Below are 7,170 nucleotides of genomic sequence, written 5' to 3'. Positions count from 1 at the left end.
TTATCAGTAGAAAATCTTCATTTCTCGTGTGCCCTGAAATACCTAGTTCACAGGAGCCATGTGGAATCTTCTTCTGAAGGCCTGGCCTCTCCTGCTGCTAGCTTGTTTGCTGCAAGCTGAATTATCAGTAGAAAATCTTCATTTCTCGTGTGCCCTGAAATACCTAGTTCACAGGAGCCATGTGGAATCTTCTTCTGAAGGCCTGGCCTCTCCTGCTGCTAGCTTGTTTGCTGGAGGCTGAATTATCAGTAGAAAATCTTCATTTCTCATGTGCCCTGAAATACCTAGTTCGCAGGAGCCATGTGGAATCTTCCAAGAAAAAATTTTAATGTTATGGATAAATATGGGTATAATTTTTTATTTCCCATTCAATTATTTAGTTACTTCCTCAAACTGTAATTACTGGGTCCATTTAAAGGTTTTCTGATGGAGGCCAGCAGATGGCATGGTGGTTAGGGCACTGGATTCCCACATAGCCGACTATGATTTGAGGTAGCTTGAAAATCACTCCAGGTGCATGTGTGTGCATATCCAAAATCTCAGTGAGAAAATGGAGGAGAAGGAATTGTGGTGTGGCCATCCCTCCTGTGTGATTTCTCACTTTGCTTCTCTCTGTCTCTCTTGGCCTCTCTTTCTCTCTCCAGCAAGTGGATGTGCCCTATAGGAAAACAAAAACAAAACTAAAAAACCCTAAAATAATAAATAAAAGCTTTTGATATACACTGTTTTGTCAAAAGCCTGTACCATTAATTCTTTAAACAAATATGTACATTCATTCCATTAACAAATACTTTCTACTATGTGCCTGGTACTATTCTAGGCACCACAAGTAGAGCAGTGAACAAGACAGACAAAGTTCCTTGCTCTCATGGGACCTTAAATTCTAGTGTAGGGGTGTTGGAATGGGATGAATAAACAAACAAAATGAGTAAAATATATAATGTACTAGATATATATAAATTCTATGAAGCAAATATAAGTAGATAAGGGGCTTGGGAATACAAGTGTGTGTGTATACGTGTGCATGTGAATATAATTTTAAATAGGGTGATCAGCAAAGGCCTCAGTAAGATAATGACATTTGAGAAAAACTGTAGGAGTAGGACAATAGCCATGAGGGAAGAAAAATTATTCCAATCCAGAACCAAGAAATACAAAGGATCCCTAATAGAATCAATCCATGAAGATCTTCTCCAAGGCACATAATAGCAAGACTGGCCAAATCTACAAAGACAAGATACTAAAATTGGCAAGAGAGAAACCTCAGGTTACTTATAAAGGTTATCCAATCAGGTTAACCTCAGATCTCTCATCAGAAACAATGCAAGTGAGGAAAGAATGGGAAAATATATTCAAAGCGTTAAGTGAAAAACAGTTTCAAGCAAGAATACTATACCCGGCAAGATTATCTTTCATATGGAAAGAAAGGATAAAAGCATTCTCAGATAAGCAAGATCTGAAAGAATTTGCCAATAGTAGACCCACTCTTTAAGAAGTTCTGAAAGGAGTGCTCTACCAGGAAAACTAAAGACATATACAGAAATAAGAGAACAAAAGGCAACCAAGAAAATGACCAATTTAATGCTAGGGACAAGAAATATCAATAATAACGTTGAATGTTAACTTCCAGGGTTCAAATGGAAAGATTGGACCACAGTAACACTGCATATCCAACAGAAGAGTATTTGAACCTAAGACTGAAATCACAAAATAGAATTTTATGACTTTTCTACAACTCGGATGTGCACCTGGCAGCCTTTGTGCTGCCTGAGTTTGCCCACAAGGCCCTGAATGGTGTGAGCTGAGCCCTGGTGCCACTGCCGCCGCTACCCAGCACCTTGGATAGGGAACCTCCAGGAGCCTGGGCCCTGCCAGCCCTGGATCAGACCTCCTCTGGCTTCTGCCACCAACCACGTTTTACAGGCCCTGGATACTGCCCAGCTGCCCTGCTGGGTGAACTGTCTGTGTGTCTTTCTGCCTCCAAGCCTATATAAGCTGTGTATAGCCCATCTGTCTGGCTTCTGCTGTCCCCTCACCAAACATGTGTATTTATAACAACAACAAAAAAATAATTTTATGACTTTTGAGTAAAACATTACTGATTTCTTTTTTTAAAGCTATGCATTGTTTTCCCAATTTAAACATTTTATTTTCTTTGAGTTGTTGATAGGTTCAGCAATTTGTTATAATATTTTTTTTGTTTGTTTCTTTGAATGAGAACATAAACTCTTCTTCCTTCCTGACCCCTCTTGAATTGGAAATATTTGGGAGTATTCTTATTTTGTTGCAGAAGGGTTATTTGTATAAGTTCAATAATGCTTGTGGCATTGAATCAGAAATTGGAAATACTCATTATTGGACAGGGCTTTGACTGGAATGTCATACCTGAAGATTAATCAGAAAACTATGGAACTAAGGTGGCTCTCAAGTTAGCCAACAGAAGCTCCTAGAAAGATGGCCTGGTACCATAAATAGTTTTACTTGGAAGAGAGGATTAGAGAAGATATATGAAAGAATTTATAATATAAAATAACCTGGACGTTTCCAGCCCAGTATTGTAATCAGTAGAGATTGCAAAAGGGCAACCACAGCAGAGGATTATCTTCAGAATGACTTCAAAGGAAGAAAAAGGGACTGATCTTTGCAAGCATATGGTATATCACAGAATACTTGGTATGCAGGGCTGAATTGAGAAGGTGTATGTGTGACTGTGTTTGGTTTTCAACAATTTGAGTAGTTGACATGTAAATATTTTCTCAAAAAAATTTAAAACCATACTGTCTCTGTTGTTATAGAGTCACAAACAAAATCATACGAAATTATAAGAAATACTTTGAACATTATCTTTAAAATTCAGTATTCTGGAATTTTGAAAGCAGTTCATTAACTTTCAAGAACAATGGAGCATGAGCAAAAATTTTGTGATATGTGAATGTTCGTGGAAAAATGTAAAAATAAATAAATAAATGGAAAAAACAAACAAACAAAAAAGAAAAAAATATTCCAATTAGAAAGAAAGGTAAGTACAAAGGCTTTAGAAACAAAAGAAAAGAATGATGAGATTAGAGCTATAATGGGACCAGACAGTATAGGGCTTCGCACGCCATGGTAAGGGTTGGGAGAGTGATAAAGAGCTATCAGGACCTCTGGAGTGTCCCAGATCTCAGTCCCTGGGCCTCATGTCTCCTCTATCTACTGGGTCGTTGGAAAAGTCATGACATGTTTTGCAAAAATGTAACATGACTTTTCCGACCAACCAATTATCTGTTATCTCATATCTTCTCTATTACTGCCTACTTGTAGGTCTCATATGCACCTCAAATTTAATAGGTCCTAAATTCCTGCACCCCCGACCTTGCTCCAATGCCCTTCCCCCATCTTGCTTAATGGCAATTCCATCCTTCTGGTTGCTCAGGTCAGAAACTTCTCTTTCTTCCACATTCACTCTCATCAATTGTGCTGACCCAACTTTCACAACATATCCACATGGGTCACTTACCATTTCTACTGGCCTGCTCTGACCCAAGATGCCATTCTCTCTCAGGTACATAACGGCTACCGCAACCTAAATGACCTTGCTTCCACTTTCTCCCTAACTAATCTCAACCTAGCAACCAAAACAATCCTTTTAACATTAAAGCAAATTCATGTTACTCCTGGGTTAAAAATCCTCCAGGGTTTTCCATCTCAGTCAGTCTTGACAGTGGCCTATAAAGTACTGCACAATTTGATACTTCTCCCCTTCCCCAGTTCATCAGTACCTTTCTGACCTCTTGAATACTTCTTCCTCTTGCTCAATAAGCTCCAGCCATTGTCTTCCTTGACATATTTCCAAAGCAGAACCTTGTATTACTTTTTTCCTTTGCATCAACTCTTCCTTCAAATAACCAAATGCTCAAATGTAACTTTCTTAGTGAGCCTTCCCAGTGCAAACTACTAAAAACTATTCACTTGTTCACATTCCCTTCTTTTAATTTTCTCCACTAACATATCAATGTCTTACATAAAATTATTTTCGAATTTAATACACTTTATTTTCTCCTACTAAAACATAACTTCCCTGGGGGCATGGATTTTTGTCATGTTTGTTTGCTTCTGCACTTTAATGCCTAGTGCAATACCTTCCACATAGCAGCTACTTGAAAAAATGACTATAAATGAAAGGAATTATTTTCCAACAGTAAAAACTACCCAGTCTGGGGTCTCCTTTTAAAGTTCTGAGCAGGCCCTGTGGTGCATAGCATTACGGGCAGTGCCTGAGCCAAGGCGCCGGGAGCCATCGCCGTGAAAACTATGGCACTTCCCAACAAAAGAACATCTTGCTCACCAATATACCCAGGGTTAGAAAAACCACATTAGGCAAAGAACTTACACCAAGATCAGGACTGAAATACATCACTGTGGGTGATTTAGCTAAATAAGTCTACGCTGATCACCAGATTATCATGGAGTCTGGCAAGATGACTTCCCCCAAGAGCATGCTGAAAGATGCATAGATGATGGCACAAATCCTGAAGGATATGGGGATTACAGAATATAAGCCAAAAGTTATAAATCAGACGTTCCAATATGTAACTCAAGATGATACAAAAATTTATTTAAGCCACGTTAAGAAAGCTACTGTTGATGCAGATGACGTGTAATTGGCAATCTAGTGTCGTGCTGACCAGTCTTTTACCTCTCCTTCCCCAAGATATTTTTTTATTAGACATTGTAAGGCAAATAAATCAACCTCCTTTGCCACTGACAAAGCCATATTCAGGTCCTAGACTGCCACCTGATAGATATTGTTTAACAGCTCCAAACTTTGGACTTAAGTCTTTACAAAAAAAAGGCATCTACTTCTGCAGGAAGAATAACAGTTCCACGGTTAAGTGTTGGTTCAGTTACTAGCAGACCAAGTACTCCCACACTAGGCACACCAACCCCACAAACCATGTCTGTTTCAACTAAGGTGGGGACTCCAATGTCCCTCACAGGGCAAAGGTTTACAGTACAGATGCCTACGTCACAGTCCCCAGCTGTGAAAGCATCAATTCCTGCAACATCAGCAGTTCAGAATGTTCTGATTAACCCATCATTAATTGGGTCCAAAAACATTCTTATCACCACTTATATGGTGTCATCACAAAATAATACTAATGACTCATCAAGTGTATTGAAAAGAAAATGTGAAGATGATGATGATGACGATGAGGATGATGATGACTATAATAATTTGTAATCTAGTCCTCATGTATGTAATTTGTGTACTTGGTCTTAAATCCACTGTACTGAAATTAAAAATGCATGCTGAATGTTTTCAAATTGTGTTTTAGAAAATTTGAATAGTATTTAATGAGTAAATACATAGTTAATCATTCTTTTTGATTGAAATGTTGGATTTTCTTTCATAGGGTTAACTAATGGTTTTTCATCAGCCTTCAAATGTAAAAAATAAAGTTATTCATTTGATTGTTTAAAAAAAGTCATTAATGTACACATGGTATATTTTGTTTTGCCATGGGGTGTGGGCTCACCAGAGAGAGACAGAGAAGGAAAGTGAGAAATTACCCTATAGGCGCGCACACACACACACACACACACACACACATACATATCTGGTGTGCTTTTCTTTTTCTTTCTTTCTTTCCTGGCATGGTTTTCAAGCTACTGGGTCCAGGACTTGAACCACAGAGTCAGCTATGTGGGATCCAGTGCCTTAACCATGATACCACTTGCTGGCCCAGACAGATGGTATTTAAAGTCATGAGACTAGGTGAGATAACTTGTGTAGATAGAAAAGAGAAGGGAATCAAGATGAAACTCTGGGACACACCATAGTTAAGAAGTAGATAAAAAGATAAAGAAGCAGCAAAGAAGACTAAAAAGCAGTAGTCCGCAAGGTAGGAAGAAAACCAGAAGAGAGTGGTGTCCCTAAAGCCAAATAAAGAAAGTGTTTTTAAGGAAGAGGGAGTGGGCAACTGTGAAATGCTGCTGGTTGGTCAAGATGAAAACTGGGAGCTAGGGGACAGCCAGTGGCATGGTGGTTAAGGTGGCTAGATCACAGATGGCTGACTGCATGATTCAAGGCCTGGACCCAGCAACTTGAAAAACATGCCAGACGTGTGTGTGTGTGTGTGTGTGTGTGTGAGAGAGAGAGAGAGAGAGAGAGAGAGAGAATACTCACCCCCCTGGAAAATACTCTGTTTCTCTATTCCCCCATGCAGTGAACATATGTACCTTATGGCAAATTAAAACAAAACAAAACCAAGAAAAAAAAAACACTGGGAGCTGGTCGAAGGGTTTATTAACTCTGAGGTTACTGATGATCTCGTCAAGGGAAATTTCAGCAAATAAGATTGAAGAGAAAACAAGGGGAAAAGATAATAAGCAGTTCAGGTACAGAAAACTCTTTAGATCCAGGCAGAAGACAAGGTTCCACATGGCTACAGTGAACTAGATTTTTAAGGGAATGAAGATTTTCTACTAATAATTCAGCCTCCAACAAACGAGCTAGCAGTAGGGAGCCCCCCTCTGCACCCCCAGCCTTCTCTTTCTGTCTCTCAGTTCCTGTCTCTCCCTGCTTCTGTCTTCCCTTTTTTAATTTTTTTGGTAATATTTCCTTTTTACCCTTTTTTTTAAAAAAAAAAAAAATTTTTAAAGGCCTAGTTTTTCTCTGGCTCTTAGCTCCACCTCCTTTCTTGTTAATTTTCACTCTGCTCCTCCCATCCAGGCAGAAGAAGCCACGGGCCTTCAGGACAAGGTTCCACATGGCTACAGTGAACTAGATTTTTTGCGTGGCGCGGTTTTCTATTTTGTGATTTTTTTTTTCAAAAAAGAACCGTAATTACAAATTTTAAATTTTTTAAATTTTTTTGTCTTTTTTTCTCTTTTTGTTGTTTTTCTCTGTCTCGTTTTCCATTTTCTTGTCTCTCGCCCCTCCAATATCCTTTCAATGTGTTTTAGATGGATCTAACAGCACTGTAGCTAAACATCCAAATACTAATAGGGCTAAAATATTCCCTAATATCTACTGAATCTGCTGCACCAGCGATCACAACAGAATGGCAAAGAGATTCTAGATCATCTCTGTCTGCTTGCTCCTCAACATTCAGGCTGCACTTCAAGAATTTGAAAGAAACACAACATTCATCAGATGACAAGAAATCACCGCCGGATCACGAGAAA

The 7,170-nt window shown here is 38.9% G+C and overlaps 1 protein-coding gene and 1 pseudogene across 1 annotated transcript in view; one reads left to right on the top strand and one right to left on the bottom strand.

Annotated features, from left to right (window-relative positions):
• FAM120C (family with sequence similarity 120 member C) overlaps nt 1-7,170 on the bottom strand; it is a gene marked incomplete in the record, with an annotated part of 172,559 nt that overhangs the window by 82,999 nt on the left and 82,390 nt on the right.
• Nucleotides 4,446-5,224, top strand: LOC102490875 (transcription initiation factor TFIID subunit 9-like; annotated as a pseudogene).

This window comes from Tupaia chinensis, unplaced genomic scaffold (assembly GCF_000334495.1).
Source record: "Tupaia chinensis unplaced genomic scaffold, TupChi_1.0 Scaffold143992_1, whole genome shotgun sequence".
NCBI lineage: Eukaryota > Metazoa > Chordata > Mammalia > Scandentia > Tupaiidae > Tupaia > Tupaia belangeri.
This window is presented reverse-complemented; position numbering and strand designations above follow the sequence as displayed.